Here is a 25,391-nt window from a genome sequence, read left to right on the forward strand (position 1 = left end):
ATATTAGAGTTTTTATATTTCGGTACTACTTGAGAACAGTGGTCCCGGTGCGCGCGCTCGCGTAGTCGCGCATCCGCGCTAGCTAGTCGTGACTAGTCGATCCCACAACGACTACCCTAGCAAAGTAAATAAAACACAAAATAAATAATTTTTTTACACAAAGTAAATAAAACACAAAAACCAAAAAGTCAATAATTTTTTAAACGAAGTAAATAACACAAAAACACAAAGTAAGGATCGACTAGCCATGACTAGCTTGCGCGGATGCGCGACTCGGCGCACGGGGACCACTGTTCGCTAGTAGTACCGATACTTAAATAATTAATTCAAAATTTTAAAATTATCTGATTTATTTTATACATAATATCTATATTTTTAGGATCTTTTCCTTTTGATGCAATAATTTCTTTCACACGGGTATATCGTTATGACGAGTTTGGATATTGATTTTCTTTATTAATAATAATAATAATAATAATATATTATTAAAAATATATGTAAATCAATTCATATAAAATTTAGATATTAAAGTTTTTATATTTCTGTGGTTAACTTTGAAGAATTACAAGAATATCAAGGGAGACAACTGTAATTTCCAATTATTGATTTAAAATTTTGACATTAGTCCAGCAATTTTAGGGGAGAAATTACATCGACCCCAGTGCATAACTGGTACTTATTTTGTCGACCTCGAAAGGATGAAAGGCAAAGTCGTCCTCGGCGGAATTTGAACTCAGAACCTAGTGGCAGACGAAATACCTATTTCTTTACTACCCACAGAGGGGACAAACAAGGACAGACAGACGGATTAAGTCGATTATATCGATCCCAGTGCGTAACTGGTACTTATTTAATCAACCCCGAAAGGATGAAAGGCAAAGCCAACCATTATTGTATTTAATGAAAGGATGATTTTTAAAAGTTAATTTAAAAGTAAACAAATGCACACTTTAAGTGCCTTTTCTCAACCAATTTGGGTTCATGGTATCTAAGTGTGCTGTACAAAAATCTTTAGAGTTTTTGAAGTTACTGGGATGAGAATAATTTCAGTTTTCAGATTTCAAGGAACTCTGAAATTCTTTACACTTCAATGAATCTGTTCTTACCATTGCTAGTCAAGATTATTAATATATATCACCATCGTTTAACATCTGCTTTTCATGCTGGCATGGGTTGGATGGTTTGACATGCAGCTGGCTCTAGCTGTTTGTTTTAGCATGGTTTCTAAGGCTGGGTGACTTTCCTAATGCCAACCACTTAACAGAGTGCACTGGTTGCTTTTTACATGCCACCGGCAGACATACATACATACATACATGATGACCGTTCACTCATGACCAAAGAAGACCATTGCTGACCTTCAGGAACATTGTGTGCTCTAGGACTAACTTATATTTTGCATTTGTGGCTCCGTTGGTGGCTAATGAGCCCTGCTCTTGACAAGCATACACGACTGCAAACAAAGCTTTCCCCATTCACTACACCAGCAGTGCACTTTTGAGCAGCACGCTTCAGATCTTCATGCAGAATACATGCTCTCTCAAAAGTGCCGACCCCCTCCTTAACCTACCTCGTCCACCTAAGGCAATGACAGGCATTGCTTCCCAGTCAGTCTTTTGCATATCACAGACCTTTAATGAGGACTTCACACAGTCCTTAAAACACAGCCTTGGTTCCTGCTGGGATCTCTTTTCATTAACAAGTTCCCCATATAGCATCTGCTTAGGGATCGTGCAATCCTTCATTCTAATAAGGTGTCCAGTCCAACATAACCAGTGCTTGTGCACCCCATTGCCTCAATACTCAAGATATCAGCTGTCCTCAGGACCTGTGTGTCACGAGTTTTTAAGGTCCAGCCAACATTAAGAATGTGTCTGAGACATCTCTAATGAAAGTGTTCAAGGACCCTTACATGACGTTTGTAAAGGGTCTGTGTCTCACATGAGTAAAGGAGTGATGTCAGTACAAACTCATGGTACACAGCAACTTTTGTTTGCTTTGTGATGCCATGATGGAACCAGACACGAGACTGAAGAGACCGGAAGAAATCAGTTGCTCTCTGCAGCCTGAAAGATATTTCATCATCCAGGGAGCAAGAATGGCTGAGTGTGCTGCCCAGATAGTCAAACTTGTCTACCATTTTCAGAATTGTTCCTTCAACCAAGATAGCTTTTTCCACATATGGATTTCCTGGTGCAGGCTGGAACATTACAACAGAATTGTCCAAGCTAATGCCTTGCAAGAAGCAGAAATACGATTCATGAGTATTTGCATGTCACCCACTGTATGAGTGACTAAGTCACAGTCATCTGCATAAAGGAGGTCACGAATAAGAGACTGGGAAACCTTTGAATTGGCAGAAAATTGGTGCAGATTAAAGAGGCGGCCAGAAGATCGATATCTGACATATATTCCCAGAGAGCTAACCTTAGCAAAAGCATGAGTAAATGTAGCAGCAAAGTACAAAGAAAAGAGAGTTGGGGCAAGGATGTCACCCTGCTTAACACCATTCTCTACAGGAATGAGTCCTGCCATGGCACCACCAACATTGACCCAAGCCTCCATCCCATCATGAAATGATTTAATTATAGATACAAAGTGATCCGGACATCCAAGTTTGCCAAGTATTTTCCATAACAAGGCCCTATTCACAATATCGAAGGCCTTCATTAACTCAATGAATACCTGGACAAGATCCACATTCTGCTCATAGAACTTCTCCTGCATCTGTCTTGCTGTGAAAATCATATCCATTGTCCCTCTACCAGATCAGAAGCCACATTGAGATTCAGATAGGACATCATTTACAAGACACCCATTCAGGCGGGCAAGAAGAATATTTGCCAGAACTTGCCAGCAGCTGATAGTAGAGCAATACCTCTGTAGTAACCACACATTGTTCTGGTTCCTTTTCCTTTATAGAGAGAAAGAATAATTGCATCCTTCCAGTCCTTAGGCATTGCATCATCCCTCCAGAGTGCACTAATAAGTTCATGAAGAGACTGTGTGATGTAATCACCACCAAATCGCAAGACCTCAGCACAAATTCCATCCTTTCAAGGTGCCCTACCAAAGTTTAATTTTACTTATTGATGTCATTATCTCATCTATTGAGGGTGTGGAATTTAAGGAGCCAATGAAGGGTCTTTGTTTCATCGTATCAATCACTGTTTCATCCACAACTGACTCATGGTTTAGAAGTTCAGAGAAGTGTTCGATCCAGCGACCTGTGATTTCTGTTGATTTAGTAAATAGAGTGGAAGACTCCTTGGAAAGCAAAGGGGATGATGTGGAGCTCTTAGGCCCATAAACATGCTTCATAAGATGGTAAAGCTTCTTGCTGTCATTTGCATCAGCCTGAACATCACGAGCAAGATCCTCCCACCAAGTGTTCTGCATATTCCTGAGAGATTGCTGCAGAGATATATAAATACATGCAAGCAAACGAGCATGCATACATACACACACACACACACACACACACACACACACACGGAACTAAATAGATGCCTTGCTGTGTGGTGGCTTGGTAAATTTTAACTTTCTCTTTCAGATATATCACTGTATTAATGTGCTAGATTCCATCCAGGCTTGTGAAACGAAAAGGTATACTGTACCAAATTAAGCACAGCAACTCAGGGATCATCAGCTTCTTAAACATGACGCAGTCCTTTGAGTTCAATGACAAGTGGCTTTGATGGTCCTGGGGTTTGTGAGTAATGGGGCCCCTCTCACTTCTTTCTGTAGGGTTTTAGGAGCAATGCCACCATCTACATTGAAGTGATGGACCCAGTGGTTAAGTGCTGGGTTCAGTGGGTGATTTAAGAAAGGTCATACATGTCACATCAGGACTCTGCTCCATTCCACAGGGCCACAGGGCTCTTTCATTTCTGACCAACTTTACATATCTATCTGTCTGTCTCTCTCTCTCTGTATATATATATATATATATATATATATATATATATATATATATATATATATATATATATACATATATATATATATGTATATATATATATATATCACTGTGATCACCGTGACCGACCAAGCTATCAGATGTTGCTAAACATTGCTGGTTACAATGCGCTTCACATTGTTTTAGCATTTTAGCCTTCAAATGACACCACCCTGCTGGCTAAGCGAGCAGGCCAACAGAAGAAAGAGTGAGAGAAAGTTGTGGCAAAAGAGTACAGCAGGGATCACCACCATCCCCTGCCAGAGACTCGTGGAGCTTTAGGTGTTTTCGCTCAATAAACACTCACAACGCCCGGTCTGGGAATCGAAACTGCGAGTTCGCTGTCCTAACCACTGGGCCATTGCGCATCCACATATATATAAAGAAATTACATCCTAGTTTCTTGACAATTTTTCAAGCTGATCACATGGAGAATGGTGTTCACCTCCATTCTGGAAAACTCAGTCTTTTATATATTCATATAAGACCCTGAGAGAATAAAAAGACGGGGTGTTTCCAATGCAGTATTAAACCCAGTCTTTAGGCTCTCTATACCCTCAGATTATAGTCTTAAGTAAGGGTGAAGTTCTTCAGGTGGAGAAAATCCAGGTGTGACAATCGTAAAATATCTTTTATAATCTATATACTGGCTTCTCATATAACCAAAATGTATTTCAAATCTTGGGATATAACAGAAGTTTATTCTGCATGCTGGCAAGATTACTGTGGCTCTGTTGCCTAGAGCAACACTGGATTACAGAACTATGCAAAGGGTTTGTAAATTATGCAAGTACAGCTTGTAGGCTGTAATTGATTGATTCTGAGTTTACAGTTTGGATTCTATGGGATGATAGTCTTTTTTGCACTTTATTTTAAACTTGTGTAAAGCAGTAATTAATTCAGTGTTATCATTATCAAATAGGTAACGAGTCACAAAACAAATAATCAGGACAGTTCAGAGATCATCATCATCATCATCGTCATCATCATCGTTTAATGTCCGCTTTCCATTCTAGCATGAGTTGGACGGTTTGACTGAGGTCTGGCGAACCAGATGGCTGCACCAGGCTCCAGTCTGATCTGGCAGAGTTTCTACAGCTGGATGCCCTTCCTAACGCCAACCACTCCGAGAGTGTAGTGGGTGCTTTTATGTGCCACCGGCACGGGACCAGTCAGACAGCACTGGTAATGACCTCGCTCGAATCTTTTACACATGCCACCAACACAGGTGCAAGTAAGGCGATGCTGGTAACGTTCATGCTCGAATGGTGTCTTTTACGTGCCACCGGCTCGGAGGCCCGATAATGGTGCCAAAAGTGATTTTGCCTCTGGGGGCTACACCACTCTTTAGTGTGGATTAATTAGAAAGAGATTGATAAGAAGCAAAATGTTTGTTGTTCATCTCTAAGTGAAGAAGCAAACTGTTTGCTATTTATCCAACCTGACAGTCTTATGGTAAAACGACATGATGTTCCTATAACACTGGAGTCCCCCCACTAAGAATCAACAGCATGGACACAGCCAAATGACTGAAACAAGTAAAAGAATGTGTATATATATGTGTGTTTGTGTTTGTCTGTCCACTTCTTCACAACCGGTGTTGGTTTATGTCTCTGTAACTTAGCTGTTTAGCAAAATAGACAGATAGAGTAATTGCCATACTTTACAAAATAAGTACCAGGGGTGACTTGTTCACTGGAAAAACTCTTAAAGTAAAAGGTAAAAATTATTAGCAAAATGTCAGCCTTTTGCAAATTGCAATGTAATATTTAATAATGCAATCTTCTAATGATACTTGTGTTAATATGTAATTAAAACGAAAACAAAAATATAAAACCTTCCCTTTACCACCTTTTCTCGTTAAGTCAAAACTCAAACTGCTTCTAATGATGACTATTTAATAATGGAAGGCAAGGTTTATGATATCGGAGGAATATCATCTCCTTCCATCATTCTTCTTGTTCTTTATGTAGTTCAGGCTTTCGGCAGGTGAAGAGAAAATACTCCAAGTACATCTGCTATTTACACCTGGTTTATTTACAGGAAAGGTGAAGTGTGCTGCTCTCAGCTACCATCTTAAGCTCCGAATAGTGTGGGTGCATTGCCTCTGGAGACAGACAGGCAGAAAGTTCTGCTAGAGTTGGTGTTCAGCCAGTGATGCTGTGTAATGGCACTGTAGAAGAGAAGAGACAGGTCTGAATCGGTTTTCCGTCTATATCGTTTCCATCGTGAGCCTTGTTGTGATCTCGCACATGGCAAATGGATGCAGGTGAGGTCTCACTCCAGTCTTGGAGATGGCAATGGCTGCTGTGAGATCTCATCCAATAGGGCGCTGACTGCTTGTGCCGCTACAACTACTTTACTGATCTAATGGACAAAACTTATCCCTTCTGTTTTAGTTCAACCACATATAAAATATAAGAGAAAGGTGGAGGGGAAAGAGTGTTATTCAGTAGAAGACAAGTTTGTTTTTTCTTCTTTATCTCTCTCTATATATAAACAACAAAATGTGTGTGTGTGTGTGTCCTTTATACAAATCCACAATTTTTCAGTTAGGTGGCTCGCACTTTCTATGGTCATTCAAAACCGTCCAAGGGTGGTTGTGCACATCTTTACATTTCCCCAGTTAGCCCACAAAGCCATTAAAAAATCAATAGAAGTGACTTTTTTGTGAATTTTCTATCCAAAACCCAATCAAAATGCCCGAAATACGCCAATTGAATGCCAGCTAGCTGTATGTGATTGGTCGGAGATTTGGACAGTACTCGCGTGTATGTGTGCACACACGCAGCTGTATATGCATGCACTAGCACTATGACCTGGCATTACCAAGTTTATTTGATTTGCTGAAAATAGTATCAAGATCTCTCACAAAATCCCACTCCACTGTTTTAAATGTTATATTGAACAACAATTCTTGACCTATGAAACAACAGGATTTTCATGACTGGAATGCTTTTCATCAAAGTTTTATATGATTGCAACTGACCAAGGACTATGCAACAATCAAACAGATTTACTTTACATAAGTGGTTCTCATCCAGGGTTCATACAAGATTTTGTTGTTAAAATTCCTGTGCAATAAATTACTTCTATTTCTACAATACACAAAATATTTCAGCAATTTTTTAAATACAATCGATCAAAAACCAATGGAAATTGTAGTTGTGATACCAGTGCCGGTGGTACGTAAAAGATCCATCCGAACATGGCCGTTGCCAGCGCCGTCCTGACTGGCCTCCGTGCCGGTGGCATGTAAAAATACCAAATGATCGTGGCTGTTGCCAGCCTTGCCTGGCACCTGTGCCAGTGGCACGTAAAAAGCACTCACTACACTCATGAAGTGGTTGGCGTTAGGAAGGGCATCCAGCTGTAGAAACTCTGCCAGATGAGACTGGAGCCTGGTGCAGCCTCCTGGCTTCCCAGACCCCGGTCGAACTGTCCAACCCATGCTAGCATGGAAAGCGGATGTTAAACGACGATGATGATGATGATGATGATGATGAATTCCTAATAATATTTAATTGTAAAAATATAATATGATTTTTTCTAAAACATAAGATGGCTCTGGGGTTCACCCAAGTAAAACAGGAATCAAAGGGTAAAAAATGGTCAAGAAACACTACTATAGAATAACAAGAAAACACCTTTGTATTGATATGTGACCTGCTAAAAATAGCAGCCCAATTTCTCTCAAATCATCCCTTACTTAAAATAGGGAAATAGGGTTGGACACACTGGAAATGAAATCACCTTGCTGGAATAATGTACAAACTTATATCAGGTTGACCAGGCTTACAATACTCTCTGTTACATCCTACACATCTCGTATGATGATGAAGGTTGGAAGCTTAGTCTGAATTCAACAAATTTCTGTGCATATTGGTTCCAGATGAGATAGGATAACTTCAAAACCATTACAAACAGTTGGTGGCAGCTGATGCAGGTCAAAATTGGGCACAACATAATTCTCTGGGTAAAGAACAACCAAACCACAATAAGAAGAGGGCCTGTTTGATGCAGGGGCCACATTCTGTATTTGGCACTTTGCTTTTACAATAAGTGTTTCCAAATTTAAAAGGACAGTTATCGGGCAGTATGGCAAGCCTATATTCTCCATCACCATGATTATCAATTCAAAGTAGCTTGACATTATGATTGTTATTGATGCCAGAGAGAAGGCTAGGGGCTCAATGTGATCTGTGCATGTATGCTTTCAAACTCAAATACATCATTCTTTGATGATATCTGTAAGGCAGAGGTATTTAGCAAAGAAACTGTCCATTCTACAACAGCTGAATGGTAGAAGTAAGAAATGATGCTGGCTCACTTTCTCTTCATTATGGAAAGTGAAAGCAAGTCAAAGACACCTCGGTTGACTGACAAAGTAATCTGCAATCAAATTCTTGACAAAACAAGAATCTGAAACAACACTATCATCACTACAAGCGACATGCATGGGCCTTGTGAACTCAACCTAAACAGCCCAGCATGGGAAGTCATGGTTAAGATCGACAGAGTACCTTGAAATTCCTGAAATTGCATGGTAACATCAAAACTGGGGTGACAGTTCATACATGGCGTATTGATAAAGATCTGCTGAGCAAAGGGGCTACATCCATCCAATATGGCTAAAGAGAGGCTAAGGGACAACTGGTGGACCGTACCATTCAATTTACTCATCTCTTTGCAATACTGCCGACACATTGATCGTGAGTTCAAATCACTGGACCTATATTTTAATTTTAGGCTGCTATGGCCAGATATTGTTGAGTCAGCATAGCCCAGCATGGGAAGTCATGGTTAAGATCGACAGAGTACCTTGAAATTCCTGAAATTGCATGGTAACATCAAAACTGGGGTGACAGTTCATACATGGCGTATTGATAAAGATCTGCTGAGCAAAGGGGCTACATCCATCCAATATGGCTAAAGAGAGGCTAAGGGACAACTGGTGGACCGTACCATTCAATTTACTCATCTCTTTGCAATACTGCCGACACATTGATCGTGAGTTCAAATCACTGGACCTATATTTTAATTTTAGGCTGCTATGGCCAGATATTGTTGAGTCAGCATAGTTTCCCAGCATCCTAAGTGAGAAGAAAGAGTTTGGTCAAGCTGGAAGAACATGTTAAAGATGTCCTGTTGAAGTTGAATACTGAACATCAGCTGGTTTTAAAAAAATACCCAGCTTCAGATACAAGCAGGGTAGAAAATTCTGCTTAAATGCATCAACATACTTCTTGGTTACGTACGATCAAAGGAAATGTATGTCTAACCACAGCTGATGATTTAGCGTCTTCCTCAGCAAGTGATGGGCAAGTGGAAAACTGATGCTGTAACGAGCTGAGTTGTTGGTAAATGATGAAATTGCCATCAATCTCAAGTAGATATTGATTTCAGATTTTGGCACAAAATGATGGGTAACACTAGAGAAGCCATCCTAAAGGATACAGGAATCAGTAAATAGCAAGACACGGAGAATTTACGACCAGTCAGCAACTGGTGGGAAAAGGTGGGGGATGAAAGGAAAGCTGGGCACAGGTCATGTGTCAGCAGCAAGTAGAGGGGAAAGAGGTGCCCTTTAGGATGGATTCTCAAGCGTTACCCACCATTCTTGTCTTTTTGGCCCTGAGGCTATATTTTGCTCGTTTCCTATGTATTTTGCCTTCAATTACATTTTGTCAACTTTCGTATGTCTACTTTGTATGGTTTTATTTGCTCAAGGCCCTATATTCTAGCATGGGAAATTCTCAGTCTTATCATTAATGGTGTGAAACTGAGTATAACCATTTTGGTAGATAACTGATGAAGAATTAGGGACCTTCTTGTCTATCTCCTGTCCGGTTGTACACTCAGTATATATATACATTTTTTACCTGTTGTTGTTTATTTACAATACATTTTTTTATTTATTAAGTAACAGAATGCAACACACCCAGACTTTATTAACTGTAAGTTTTATATATATATATATATATATATATATAATATATATATATATGCACAGGTGTGGCTGTGTGGTAAGAAGTTTGATTCTCAGCCACATGGTTCTGGGTTCAGTCCCACTGTGTGGCACCTTGGGAAAGTGTTTCTGTTATAGCCTTGGGCTGACCAATGGATATGGTAGATGGAAACTGAATGAACTCCATCAGATATATATATGTATATATATACATATATATAAAGGAATGCAAAAAATGGGATAAGAACGCCAAACATCCAGACAGCTAGATGATACAAAAAAGGGACAACAAAACATTCAGACACATGATACAAAAGACAGACAAGAAAAAACACGCACAGGTCATTCGAAGTTTTCTTTCCTCAGTTGAGTTCTAGATTATCTTTGCAATTTCAACTGGTTATACTTGAGTTGCTCCAATCTGGCCAGCCCCAAAGAAAAACTAGGCTAAGAGCATTAGATTCCTTGGAAGAAAGCGGCAAATGTATAGGAAAACAAGGATGGACAAAAAACGGCATGGGGAAGAATACAGATGTTGCACAGATGGTAGTCGAACCAAGAAAGAAAGGTCAGGCTTGGCCGAACACTGGTCATGTGGGGAGAGAAGAGAAAGAGGTAGAGGCAGAGGGATAGAAGAATTATGGAGGGACGAGAAGAAAAAGGGAGAGAGTGAAGTGAAAGACGAGGGAAGGTGAGAATGAAGAGAAAGCCAGGAAATGTGAGAGAGGGGGAATGAAAGAAAGAAGAGTGAAAAGAAGTGTGAAGGGGCTGATAGAAAGAAAGAATGAAAAAATAAAAGAGTTGTACAAAATTTATATATATATATAGGCACAGGAGTGGCTGTGTGGTAAGTAGCTTGCTAACCAACCACATGGTTCCGGGTTCAGTCCCACTGCGTGGCATCTTGGGCAAGTGTCTTCTGCTATAGCTCCGGGCCGACCAATGCCTTGTGAGTGGATTTGGTAGACGGAAACTGAAAGAAGCCTGTCGTATATATGTATATGTGTATGTGTGTGTGTGTGTGTGTGTGTGTGTGTTTGTGTGTGTGTGTGTTTGTCCCCCTAGCATTGCTTGACAACAGATGCTGGCGTGTTTACGTCCCCGTCACTTAGTGGTTCGGCAAAAGAGACCGATAGAATAAGTACTGGGCTTACAAAAAGAATAAGTCCTGGGGTCGATTTGCTCGATTAAAGGCGGTGCTCCAGCATGGCCACAGTCAAATGACTGAAACAAGTAAAAGAGTAAAGAGTAAAGAGTATATATATATCATCATCATTATCATTTAACGTCTACTTTCCATGCTAGATGGGTTGGATGATTTTGACTGAGGGCTGGCGAACCAGATGGCTGCACCAGGCTTCAATCTTGATCTGGCAGAGTTTCTACAGCTGGATGCCCTTCCTAACGCCAACCACTCCGAGAGTGTAGTGGGTGCTTTTAGCGTTAAACTAATATATCTACTTGTTGTCTATACCACCTGTCTTCGTCTTTTGTTTTTTTTTGTGAATTATCCCCCTATATACATACATATATATCTATGTGTGTGTCTGTGCTTGTCCCCCCCATCACCACTTGACAACTGGTGTTGGTGTGTTTACATCCCCGTAACTTAGCGGTTCGGCAAAAAAGACTGATAGAATAAGTACCAGGCTTAAAAAAAGTAAGTCCTGGGGTCGATTTATATATGCATGTATGTATGTATGTATGTATGTAGTATGTATGTATGTATGTATGTATGTATGTGTGTATGTGTGCATGTATGTGTGTATGTATGTATGTGTGTATGTGTGCATGTAAGTATGTGTGTATGTGTGTATGTATGTGTGTATGTATGTATGTAGTTATGTATGTATGTATGTATGCATGTAGTTATGTATGTATGTATGTGCATGTGTATTTGTACACTGCCACCACTTGACAATCGGTGTTGGTGCATTTACGTCCCTGTAGCTTCAGGGTTAGGCAAAGGTGACAGAATAAGTACCAGGTATTACAAAAAGTACTGGAGTCGATTCGTTCAACTAAAATTCTACGAAACGGTGCCCCAGCATGGCCGCAGTCAGCATGGCCGCAGTCAGCATGGCTGAAATAAAGTAAAAGATGAAAGATATATTTTATAACAATTAAGGCGGCGAGCTGGCAGAATCGTTAGCCCGCCGGGCGAAATGCTTATCGGTATTTCGTCTGCCGTTACGTTCTGAGTTCAAATTCCGCCGAGGTCAACTTTGCCTTTCGTCCTTTCGGAGTCGATAAATTAAGTACCAGTTACGCACTGAGGTCGATGTAATCGACGTAATCCGTTTGTCTGTCCTTGTTTGTCCCCTCTGTGTTTAGCCCCTTGTGGGTAGTAAAGAAACCGATATATTTTATAACAATTACCAACCACCGTGTGTTGAAGTCCGGGTTAAAATTGGGATCACTCGACTCCTGTATGTAAATCACTCACTATCTACATCACTGGCATGAAGAAAAACCATAATAATTAGATGCATAAAGGCAGAGAAACCCAAATTTATGTGATAACCTCATCACTTTTAGAACAATATTAACGATGAAATATCTGGAGCACGTAAAACAGAACCATCATCTTTCGTGTATATTAATGATACAAATAGATAGTTAGATATGCAGCAAGAAGAAAATTAAAATTAAAATTAAAAAAAAAAATCAAAACGAATGGAAATAAAATTATTGAATGGTCAAATTAAAATTAAAATTTAATAAAGAACGAAAGAAAAAAAAAGCAGACCAGCCACCGGATGCCGAAACCCGGGATTGAACCAGGGACCTTTAGATCTTCAGTCTAACGCTCTCCCAACTGAGCTATTTCGGCTGGTGAAAATTTGGCTATAAACTATCGCAGTCATTTCTACTCTGTATCAAGTTCAGAGTGAAATCAATTAGTGAAATTAATTAGTAAACTGTGTAGAGATGAAAGGAAAGAATGACCCCACCGTCGGCGTTAGGATTCCCTGGCATTCTAACTTATTCTACGTTGAGAACTATTTCTTCTGTCGCATACCATTACTGTATTTTCCTCAGATTCTACTAATTCCATTTGATTGTTGTTTACACTGGCGCGTAAGGCCGTGTGATATGATTCGTATTTGGGATTATTCTACACATGTTGTTACTATCTATTACGAAATTATTAACAGTATTATTTACCATTTTATTTATTCTATAGAAAAGAAAATGATCCTAGTTTTAGCTGAGACAGTATAGAATAATGTTTCTTTGTATTTTGTTCGTCCAACCACCCGCTTTTTGATGGCATATCAACAGTCATTAGGACCAAAAATTCAAGCTAAACTTCCAGCCTTTACATACCACTAAGTAAGATTTAAGGAGTACTAGCCCAGTACTCCTGAAATCCAATGGTTAGCACTCCAAGTTCAGAAACTCTACTATTATAGAAGTAATCGAAAAGCTTTGCAGCAAATAATTTAACCCTCGCAGCACTGTTTCCGCTTTCCGCAGAGGTCCCCAACCATTTCACTACCAAGGACTCCTTTTATTTAAATGAGTTTTCCCACGGACCCCTTTTAATACGCTTTGTATATATATAAAATTTTGAATTTAGTTCACGGATCCCAGTACTGCCTTTGCGGACCGCAGGTTGTGAACCACTGAGCGAATAGCCGATGTAATTACCCTGTTCTAACAGCCTATGTAATTACCAACTACGACCATCCAATCTTTTTGTCTATCGGGGACAACATTGTCTAATGTATCCTCTCTTTTTAATGTAGAAAGATGTGTGTTTCGAATGAGATTAAGCTGCTATTTCTAGCAGCCAAATTTAAGAGTTCGAGCAACAACGCAAAACTTTATACTCGGTTATGTAGAATGATACCCATTACTCCATGGGGTACTTATTTACCCGTCGGGAAGCGAAAAGGCGGGATTCTAGAGAGTACCTTGTCGAACGTATCCTTTAGCGCTTATTACCCTGTATTTCAAACAGAAGCAAAATAAATACAATTGTATAGTAAAAAAAAAAACTAATAGTAGATGCGTGGAGTTACATTAATTAACGTTCCAAAAATTCAACAGACACAATATATGTGTTTATTCACTCGTATTTGCGAAATAACTTCTGGTGGATCACAATGGAATTTATTACACCAAATATATCAGTTATGAACCGAACGAATTACATTTTAGTAATTAGTCGTGGAATATATATATATATATAGATTAAACGTTACATTGCTCCGCATGGTGTTACTTCCTATTATAACGGATTATGGTAACAAGTGAAATTTAAATATATTAAAGATTGCCGATTGCCTATTAAAAGATGTATATTTGTAGAGATAATACAGTATATTGAAAAATGGTAAAAATTCTAAGAAGTATACATGTTTTTGTAGCAGCCTATAAACACACATATACAACAATATACGATCATTAAATACATTTTATCATTTGTATTTCAGTTTTTCATTTTATTTTCGTATAATTTTTGCAATTATATAAGCATCTGACTCTACTAAAATTTAACATTAATTATCACAGTGGACAAAGAACCAGTTTAAATTTACATTGCAGTACTTAATTAGGTTCTGGGCGGTGCAGATCGATGAAATAAGGGCTATGTGTTGCCAAAATAAGTGGGTCTTCCCCAAATACGGCTTTGTGTTAGAAATCCCATATCGAAAAGAGAATAATTTACGCAGACATAAATAATTAAATTGTTATATACAACACGACTGACATCGATAATGTACAAGCATATCTTTACCAGCCGAAATAGCTCAGTTGGGAGAGCGTTAGACTGAAGATCTAAAGGTCCCTGGTTCAATCCCGGGTTTCGGCATCCGGTGGCTGGTCTGCTTTTTTTTTTTTTTTTTTTTTTTCGTTCTTCATATTCTGTTTTCATTCATGTTTGAATCTAGGCCTGGCCAACTGTTCTTTTCAAAGATTTTATTTCTTATATATATACTTAACTCTTAGACATGACGTCGAGGCTATAACGTAATCCACAGAAAAGATAATCCTGTGAATACAAACAAAATATAAGTTGCGGATCTTTTCTGTTTGATAGACGGAAACAGAAAAGATCCTCAGTTGCAATACGTTACAAAGTGAACGAAGAATCATAAGGTTTTTTACTCGCTCACACGCCGCCATCTCCCTCTCTTTCACTCGCGCGCTACGCACTCACACACACACACACACACGCACGCACGCACGCACACACACACACACAAAGGCGCGCAAGAATTCGTAGAGAGCAGTACTTACGTTCTAATTTCATCGGTAACTCTAGGTTGTGGGGCCAATGAAATCTGGGTACTACTTGAGAACAGTGGTCCCGGTGCGCGCACTAGCGTAGTCGCGCATCTGCGCTAGCTAGTCGTAAGTAGTCGATCCTACAACGATTACCTAGCAAAGTAAATAAAACACAAAACACAAAGTAAATAACACCCAAAAACACAAAGTAAGGATCGACTAGTCATGACTAGCTAGCGCGACTGCGCGAGTCCGCGCACCGGGACCACTGTTCGCTAGTAGTACCCGGTAGGTAACTCTAGGTACTGGGGCCAATGAAATCTGTAGCACCCGAGGTGGATACGATCAATGTGTCGCCTTTTATTAAAAGCCATGACTACAAGAAAACGTCTTTGGTAAGAATGTACTTTGATATGCAATACGACTGACATGGAAAGTTTAGAGAGAAACCATTACCAGCCGAAATAGCTCAGTTGGGAGAGCGTTAGACTGAAGATCTAAAGGTCCCTGGTTCAATCCCGGGTTTCGGCATCCGGTGGCTGGTCTGCTTTTTTTTTTTTTTTCGTTCTTCATATTCTGTTTTCATTCATGTTTGGATCTAGTCCTGGCCAACTGTTCTTTTCAAAGATTTTATTTGTATTCATTTCATCCCGGATCCCAACTACCTTTCATCCTTCTGGTTATGTATTATATTACAGGTATGGTGATAAGTGCCCTCGCGCAAAAGTCTCGGACCTTGAGTCACTCTGTTGTTTCTGCTAAATATTAATAAAAATGTAATATTATATTACATCAATTTTCAGCGACTTACTACCAATTTTTGTTCAAGCCTCGTGTTTCTTTTTTACGACTTCCATTAGTCTGCAACTATTCCTGCTTATATCTTTCACCCAGTTAGCACCACGAGCTTAGGATCTCTCGAAGATTCTATCTATTTCGTATTCACCGTTTAAACTTTTTTTTCTAAAAGAAAACCACTCCATTTCTTTAACCGTTTTAGTGTTATTTTTTCTCTTTTCATTTTTCTAATTATGATAACGAAAATGTTATTACAGTAATACTTAACTCTTAGACATGACGTCGAGGCTATAACGTAATCCACAGAAAAGATAATCCTGTGAATACAAACAAAATATAAGCTGCAATACGTTACAAAGTGCACCAATAATCATAAGATTTTTTACTTGTAATTATTGGATAACTTAGTATCGTGACGAACTGCCTCTGTATCAATCTTGAGAATCTGGGTTTCACAAAACCAAAAAGAACTCGCTTAACAAAGATATTACAGTTACAAGCTATTAAAGACACCGTGGGAATATGTGACACACTGAATAAGTGTAGCATATATTATATATGAAATATGTCATAAATCACAGTGACAGATATATTGTTGTTGAGCGAAGGTGATAGGTGGAGAACTCGGAGTAACGATTTCTGAAGTTTTGGTCTCTCGTACAATGTCATTACTGAGTACTCTTTTCTACTCGATCACACGCCTCTTTCTCCCTCTCTTCAGTTTAACGCTCTCCCAACGCACGCGCACACACACACACACACACACCACACACACACACACACACACACACACACACACACACACACACACACACACACACACGCACACACACACACACCCACACACACACGCACGCACGCTAGTAGCACCCGGTAGGTAACTCTAGGTACTGGGGCCAATGAAATCTGTAGTACCCGAGGTGGATACGATCGATGAAACCCCTCTCAATGTGTCGCCTTTTATTAAAAGCCATATCTACAAGACAACGCCTTTGGTAAGAATGTACTTTGATATGCAATACGAGTGACATGAAAAGTTTAAAGAGAAACCATTACCAGCCGAAATAGCTCAGTTGGGAGAGCGTTAGACTGAAGATCTAAAGGTCCCTGGTTCAATCCCGGGTTTCGGCATCCGGTGGCTGGTCTGCTTTTTTTTTTTTCGTTTTTTATTAAATTTTAATTTTAATTTGACCAACTAATCCTTTCAATAATTTTATTTCCATTCATTTCATCCCGGATTCCACCTGCCTTCCGTTCCATTGGATTTGTTATATTCCTGATGCAAACAGGAAAAATATAACTCACACTTTGAGTGTATGTCTATTTCTATTAAGCTTCGAAAGTGCCAATGTACGAAACTCCGGGCCCTTGAGTCACTCTATCGCGGAATTTGTCACTGTTATTTATGAGAAAAAAGATACCCTGTGGCCATAAACTGAGGGCTCTCTCGTAAACAGAGCTGGATAACAAAACCGTTCCCTCTTTAGTGTCCACCCATAATTATGACCCTCGTATCGATCTATTGCATTTCAATCTGTTTTAGGATTAGGGTTAGGGTTAAGGTTAGAGTTAGGGTTAGGGTTAGGATTAGGATTAGGGTTCATGGCCACAGGGTATCTTTTTTCTCATAAATAACAGAGACAGATTCATATGACAGCGCAAATAATTGTAGTGGACAAAGATCCGGAGATATTGTATTCACCTCAATAGACGTCATTGATTGGTTGAAATTGCCGAAATGCAAGAAATTACACAACAAATAGCTTACAAACTACAGAATTTTCTCAAGAAAGCCAAGAGAAAAAGATGTTTTATGTAACACATTCTACCAGTATACGAAGTTTAAAAGTGTTTAGTTACAAAGAAATCATTTTAAAAATCTGCCGGTCAAAGCGAAAAGATCCTAATCTTATAATCCTATAATCTACAAATGAAATGACATTCATATCTGCACCCACCTGCTCCTGCGTGCAAACACATGTGTATTCATTATGTATACATGTATACATGTGCGAGTATGCTTATGTACATGTGTTTATTAATGCATGCATACGTGCGTACATTGCATACATACAATGTATGAGATTATCCTATTGGCGCTGTGTGAATTCCAATGAGTCTAATCTCTGGGCTAGAAATGGATTATTTTAACATTTAATTAGAAAAATTAACACCAAGTAATCATATATATTGTTGTTGAGCGAAGGTGATAGGTGGAGAACTCGGAGTAACGATTTCTGAAGTTTTGGTCTCTCGTACAATGTCATTACTGAGTACTCTTTTCTACTCGCTCACACGCCTCCTTCACCTTCTCTTTCACTCGCGCGCTACGCACGCACACACACACACACACACACACCACACACACACACACACACACACGTACACACACACACACACACACACACACGTACACCACACACACACACACACACACACACACAAAGGCGCGCAAGAATTCATAGAGAGCAGTACTTACGAGGGGCGTTCAATAAGTAATGCCTCTGACCCACTTGCAGTTGTTTGATCTAGCTGAAATTTTGCATGTGCAATTATTTATATTTCTATAGATTACGTGGCAAATTACAGCTCCGAACTAATTGTGGTTTCTGATTTACAGGTGTTTGAAATGAGTCAAGTGTGAAATGGAGCCTTTTAAGTGTCGAGCAATGATCCGGTTTTTGTATTTGAAAGGACGCACACCACGGGAGTCTTTTGATAAAATGAAAGTAACTTATGGTGATGATGCCCCTTCATATGACCTTGTAAAACGCTGGCATCGTGAATTCAAACATGGTCGGAACTCTGTGGAAACAGCTCCCAGATCTGGTCACCCCCTTCTGCCATTGATGAGGCATCTGTCCGTCAAGTTGAAGCTGCCATTTTGAAAGATCGACGCATAACTATTCGCCAAATAGCCCATGAGGTCAAGATCAGTACCGGGTCTGTGGAAACTATCATTCATGACCATTTGCATATGCAAAAGGTGTCTGCCAGATGGAGTCCCCAGGTTGTTCACACTTTTCCAGAAGCAAGAACGCGTCGGTGCTCGAGGATGAATTTAGGGATGTGCCAAGAAGATGAGTCAAAATTTTTCAAAAGACTGATTACACAGGATGAGACCTGGGTCCATCACTATGATCCAGAGACCAAAGCCCAGTCAATGCAGTGGAAGCACCATGACTCACCTCCTCCAAAGAAGGCAAGGGTGCAGCCCTCCGCTGACAAGGTCATGCTCACAGTCTTCTGGGACTAGGACGGAGTAGTGATGACAGATTTCCTAGAAAAGGGTACCACAATTACAGGAGCCTATCATGCTTCACTTTTGAGGAAATTAAGAGAAGCTATCAAAACCAAGAGGCGGGGCAAGATCAGCAAAGGCATCCTCCTCTTGCAGGACAACGCTCCGGTCCACAACTCGCGTGTCGCCAGATCAGAAGCACAGGCGTGCGGCTATGAACTCTTCCCTCATCCCCCTACTCTCCTGACCTTGCACCCTCTGATTTTCACCTCTTCCCAGCCATGAAGTTGTTTTTGAAAAGAAAGTGTTTCCCAGATGATGCAGCCTTGATTTCTGAAGTCACATCGTGGTTGGAAGACCAAGCTGGGGTCTTCTACGAAAACGGTCTCCAGAGCCGCATCAAACAATGGGAGAAATGCGTAACTCTGGGTGGTTCCTATGTAGAAAAAGACTAATAACTGTGCCAAGTTTCGTTGCTCTACTGCTATGGGAAGTGGATCAGGGGCATTACTTATTGAACGCCCCTCGTACGTTCTAATTTCATCGGTAACTCTAGGTAGTGGGGACAATGAAATCTGGGTACTACTTGAGAACAGTGGTCCCGGTGCGCGCACTCGCGTAGTCGCGCATCCGCGCTAGCTAGTCGTAAGTAGTCGATCCTACAACGATTACCTAGCAAAGTAAATAAAACACAAAACACAAAGTAAGGATCGACTAGTCATGACTAGCTAGCGCGACTGCGCGAGTCCGTGCACCGGGACCACTGTTCGCTAGTTGTACCCGGTAGGTAACTCTAGGTACTGGGGGGCCAATGAAATCTGTAGTACCCGAGGTGGATACGATCGATGAAATCCCCCTTAATGTGTCGCCTTTTATTAAAAGCCATATCTACAAGACAACGCCTTTGGTAAGAATGTACTTTGATATGCAATACGAGTGACATGAAAAGTTTAAAGAGAAACCATTACCAGCCGAAATAGCTCAGTTGGGAGAGCGTTAGACTGAAGATCTAAAGGTCCCTGGTTCAATCCCGGGTTTCGGCATCCGGTGGCTGGTCTGCTTTTTTTTTTTTCGTTTTTTATTAAATTTTAATTTTAATTTGACCAACTAGTCCTTTCAATAATTTTATTTCCATTCATTTCATCCCGGATTCCACCTGCCTTCCGTTCCATTGGATTTGTTATATTCCTGATGCAAACAGGAAAAATATAACTCACACTTTGAGTGTATGTCTATTTCTATTAAGCTTCGAAAGTGCCAATGTACGAAACTCCGGGCCCTTGAGTCACTCTATCGCGGATCTTTTCGCTTTGACCGGCAGATTTTTAAAATAATTTCTTTGTAACTAAATACTTTTAAACTTCGTATACTGGTAGAATGTGTTTATAAAACATCTTTTTCTCTTGGGTTTCTTGAGAAAATTCTGTAGTTTGTAAGCTATTTGTTGTTTAATTTCTTGCATTTCGGCAATTTCAACCAATCAATGACGTCTATTGAGGTGAATACAATTTCTGCCATAATGTGTCAACAACAATTATTTGCGGTGTCATATGAATCTATCACTGTAATTTATGAGAAAAAGATACCCTGTGGCCATAAACTGAGGCCTCTCTCGTAAACAGAGCTGGATAACAAAACCGTTCCCTTTTTACTATCTACCCATAATTATGACCCTAGAATCGATCTATTGCATTTTAATCTGGGTTAGGGTTAGGGTTAGAGTTAGGGTTAGGGTTAGGATTAGGATTAGGGTTTATGGCCACAAGGTATCTTTTTTCTCATAAATTACAGTGACAGATTCATATGACACCGCAAATAATTGTAGTGGACAAAGATCCGGAGATATTGTATTCACCTCAATAAACGTCATTGATTGGTTGAAATTGCCGAAATGCAAGAAATTACACAACAAATAGCTTACAAACTACAGAATTTTCTCAAGAAAACCAAGAGAAAAAGATGTTTTATGTAACACATTCTACCAGTATACGAAATTTAAAAGTGTTTAGTTACGTGGAAATTATTTTAAAAATCTGCCGGTCAAAGCGAAAAGATCCCCGTTATGATACATATATTGCTGAGCGAAGGTGACGGGTGGAAAACTCGGGTTGACGATTTCTGAAGTTTTGGTTTCTTCTATAAGCCATCGCTGAGTTCTCGTTTCTATTCGCTCTTCCCTGTCTGCAACAGGAATGCGGTTTGGTATACAATACAATTGACATGGAAAGGTTAGACGCAATCAGCCGCCAGCCGAAATAGCTCAGTTGGGAGAGCGTTAGACTGAAGATCTAAAGGTCCCTGGTTCAATCCCGGGTTTCGGCATCCGGTGGCTGGTCTGCTTTTTTTTTTTTTTTTATCTTTCGCTCTTCACATTCAAGTTTTAGTCTAGGTCTCACCAACAGTTCCTTTCACTGGTTTTATTTCCATTCCTTTCATCCCGGATTCCACCCACCTTTCATTCCACTCGATTTATAATATATTACAAGTTTGGTGATGCAAACAAGAAAAATAGAATCCAAAATACGAGTGTATGTATATTTGTATTAGGCTCCGCAAGTGCCAACGCATGAGACTCTCGGCCGTTGGGCCACTCTTTTGCTCCTGCTAAATATTAATAAAAATGTATCATATTGCATCAATTTTCAGCGACTCCCTACCAATTTTTGTCTAAACTTCACGTTTCTTTTTCAAGACTTTCATTACAGTCTCAACGGATTCCTGACAATACCTATTTCTTTACTACCCACAAGGGGCCAAACACAGAGAGGACAAACAACGACAGACACACTGATTAAGTCGATTATATCGACCCCAGTGCGTAACTGGTACTTATTTAATCGACCCCGAAAGGATGAAAGGCAAAGTCAACCTGACAATACCTTTCACCTAGTTGCCACTACAAGCCTTTTATATCTCCTGAGGATTTTGTTCATTTCTCATTCACCATTTACATTTTTTTTTCTTGAAACACAAACCACTTTTTTAATCGCCTTTTGCTATAAACTTGGGCTGACTAAAGCCTTGTGAATGGATTTGGTAGATAGGAACCGAAAGAAGGACTGCTGCAGTAAGCGTGTGAGTCTGAGAGGGGAATATGTTGAATAAAATCATAATTAACTGATCCTCCTGTGTTTTCTTTTACCTCAAGCCAAGAACTTTTCAGCACTACCTCGTACATGTAAGACTATGCTATTGATACTGTGTAAATTCCAATAAAGCGCCTCATGACTAGAAAATGGTTATTTTCCCCCACTGGTGATTTATGCGAAAAATAAAAACAGGAAAACATGCGTCCATATAGTTTTGATCGAAAGTCAGGAACGGAAAACTCAGAGCAACAATTTCTTTTCCGCTTCTTCTCACTCAAATGCTCTCTCTTTCTTTCTCTCCCTCTGTGTGTGTGTCTCTCTCTCTCTCTCTCTCTCTCTCTCACACACACACACGTAAAAAGGCGCACACATGAATTCATAGAGAGCCACTTTAAATCCTTTGCAGTACTTACATTCTGATTTCATCGGCAACCCCGGCTACTGGGGGCCAATGAAATCTGTTGTGCTGTGTTTGATATAACTGATTAAAGTACTCTCAGCTTGTCGCCTGATGTTAAAAGCCATTATCTACAGCAAAACGTCTTTGGCAAGAATGTACTGTGAGACACAATACGATTGACATAGAAAGTTTAGATAAAAGCAGTCACCAGCCGAAATAGCTCAGTTGGGAGAGCGTTAGACTGAAGATCTAAAGGTCCCTGGTTCAATCCCGGGTTTCGGCATCCGGTGGCTGGTCTGCATCTTTTTTTTTTTTATTCTTATTCTATTTTCGCTTGAAATTTGCTTTTGACCTGAATAACTAATCGTTTCATTGATACTTTTTCGACCCACGTTCTAGCTATTCCATCTAGATTCTGTCTCAAACACTGTGATAATAGTATTAACATCAATTTTCTGCGACTTTCTACCACTCTATGTCTCAGTTCACATGTTTCTTCTTCTTCTTCGCGATTTGCTTTATGGCCTTCATGCACTTCCCGACTTGTATTACAATCTCAAAAACCATTTTCACTCCATTTTTTTGCCTTGCGTCTTGAGAAGAAATCTTTGAACTTTTTCACTTTTCATCGCTATTTGCATTTCTGGTTTTTTTCTTAAAACACCGCGACACTGATTGTTTGGAGCGATGCTACCGCCAACCGAAATGGCTCAGGCCCCTGGTTCAATCTCGGGTTTCGGCATCAAGTGACTGGTCTGTTATTGGATTCTCTTTTCGTTCAAACTTTATTTTAGGAACGAAGACCCGTTCCTTTCAATGATATTTTTGTCTTTCATTTCATATCGGATTCGACCCATCTTCGCTTCCAGATTCCAGCTATTTCACCTAGCTTGTCTGTCAGACATTAGATTTTTAAAATTACGTTAGATAATTTTCGAGTGTTTCTTCCATTATATGTATAAACCTGATGTTCTTTCTGACTCGTAAGAGTATCAAATGATTTCTGAACCCACTTTTCGCCCACTTTGCGCCTGGAGCCTTGTATCTTCAGAGGAAATCTAATGTTTGCCAGACAAGCTAGGTGAAATAGCTGGAATCTGGAAGCGAAGATGGGTCGAATCCGATATGCAATGAAAGACAAAAAAAAAACCATTGAAAGGAAAGGGTCTTCGTTCCTAAAATAAAGTTTGAACGAAAAGAGAATCCAATAACAGACCAGTCACTAGATGCCGAAACCCGAGATTGAACCAGGGGCCTTTAGATCTTCAGTATAACGCTCTCCCCACTGAGCCATTTCGGTTGGCGGTAGCATCGCTCCAAACAATCAGTGTCGCGGTGTTTTAAGAAAAAACCAGAAATGCAAATAGCGATGAAAAGTGAAAAAGTTCAAAGATTTCTTCTCAAGACGCAAGGCAAAAAAATGGAGTCGAAAATGGTTTTTGAGATTGTAATACAAGTCGGGAAGTGCATGAAGGCCATAAAGCAAATCGCGAAGAAGAAGAAGAAACATGTGAACTGAGACATAGAGTGGTAGAAAGTCGCAGAAAATTGATGTTAATACTATTATCACAGTGTTTGAGACAGAATCTAGATGGAATAGCTAGAACGTGGGTCGAAAAAGTATCAATGAAACGATTAGTTATTCAGGTCAAAAGCAAATTTCAAGCGAAAATAGAATAAGAATAAAAAAAAAAAAGATGCAGACCAGCCACCGGATGCCGAAACCCGGGATTGAACCAGGGACCTTTAGATCTTCAGTCTAACGCTCTCCCAACTGAGCTATTTCGGCTGGTGACTGCTTTTATCTAAACTTTCTATGTCAATCGTATTGTGTCTCACAGTACATTCTTGCCAAAGACGTTTTGCTGTAGATAATGGCTTTTAACATCAGGCGACAAGCTGAGAGTACTTTAATCAATTAAACCCTACAGTTTCCAAGAGTACAACTGTATTCGTCTTTGCTTAGATGAAATGACAAAATTGTGGGTGTTAAGTCTCCATAGAGAAGTCTTTCTAACTTATAAGAAGATTAAATTTTATAAATATTACTTCATTTGTGTCTAATATCTATGGTTAAAATTTCATCAACAGCAAAAATATATGAATTGTCATGGGGGTTGTGGCCCTTATGCATAGAATATAATTTCCAAATTTCATAAAGATCCATTCAGTACTTTTGACCTAGGTTTGGATCATAAAAGAAATGACTAAAATTTGGGAGTTAAGGCCCCCATTAGGGTGTTTTATGTGTATATATATATATATATATATATATATATATATGTTAGTTAGTTAGTTAATTTGGCTTAAAAGCAAATAGCAAGGCCATGTAGGGGGACATGGAGTTAAGTACAGAGTGGTGTTCATGTAAAGAGTTCAGGCCACTTGAGGTCAAGGGAGGCTTTGAACAAAGCGGTCGTCGGCATTTTCACCATCTCGTCTGGCAGCTTGTTCCACGGATCCGCAACCCGGACGGAGAAAGCTCCTTTCCTTCGATTAAGATGAAATCGTCGCAGGTAGAGCTTTTCGGAATGACCCCGCAGCCGACGCTCTGGAGCAGGAGTGAAGAACAGCTCTTTCGAGAGGTTACACTTTCCGCTTATGATGTTGTGGGCGAGAATGAGATCACCACGGCGGCGGCGTTTTTCAAGAGAATAAAGGTCGAGCGTCCTCAGCCTTTCTTCGTAGGACAAATTTTT

General features: G+C 39.8%; 6 non-coding genes across 6 annotated transcripts; 4 read left to right on the plus strand and 2 right to left on the minus strand.

Moving 5' to 3' along the window:
* Window positions 1-12,686: 12,686 nt before the first annotated feature.
* Trnaf-gaa lies at window positions 12,687-12,759 on the minus strand. Its single transcript has one exon. It is a non-coding gene; the product is annotated as a tRNA-Phe (tRNA).
* A 4,261-nt stretch (window positions 12,760-17,020) lies between these two features.
* Trnaf-gaa lies at window positions 17,021-17,093 on the plus strand. The gene has a single exon. It is a non-coding gene; the product is annotated as a tRNA-Phe (tRNA).
* Window positions 17,094-20,173: 3,080 nt separating this feature from the next.
* Window positions 20,174-20,246, plus strand: Trnaf-gaa. The gene has a single exon. It is a non-coding gene; the product is annotated as a tRNA-Phe (tRNA).
* A 1,206-nt stretch (window positions 20,247-21,452) lies between these two features.
* On the plus strand, window positions 21,453-21,525 carry Trnaf-gaa. Its single transcript has one exon. It is a non-coding gene; the product is annotated as a tRNA-Phe (tRNA).
* A 1,377-nt stretch (window positions 21,526-22,902) lies between these two features.
* Trnaf-gaa lies at window positions 22,903-22,975 on the plus strand. Its single transcript has one exon. It is a non-coding gene; the product is annotated as a tRNA-Phe (tRNA).
* Window positions 22,976-24,408: 1,433 nt separating this feature from the next.
* Trnaf-gaa lies at window positions 24,409-24,481 on the minus strand. Its single transcript has one exon. It is a non-coding gene; the product is annotated as a tRNA-Phe (tRNA).
* Window positions 24,482-25,391: the final 910 nt, after the last annotated feature.

Source organism: Octopus sinensis, linkage group LG6 (genome assembly GCF_006345805.1).
Source record: "Octopus sinensis linkage group LG6, ASM634580v1, whole genome shotgun sequence".
Lineage (NCBI taxonomy): Eukaryota > Metazoa > Mollusca > Cephalopoda > Octopoda > Octopodidae > Octopus > Octopus sinensis.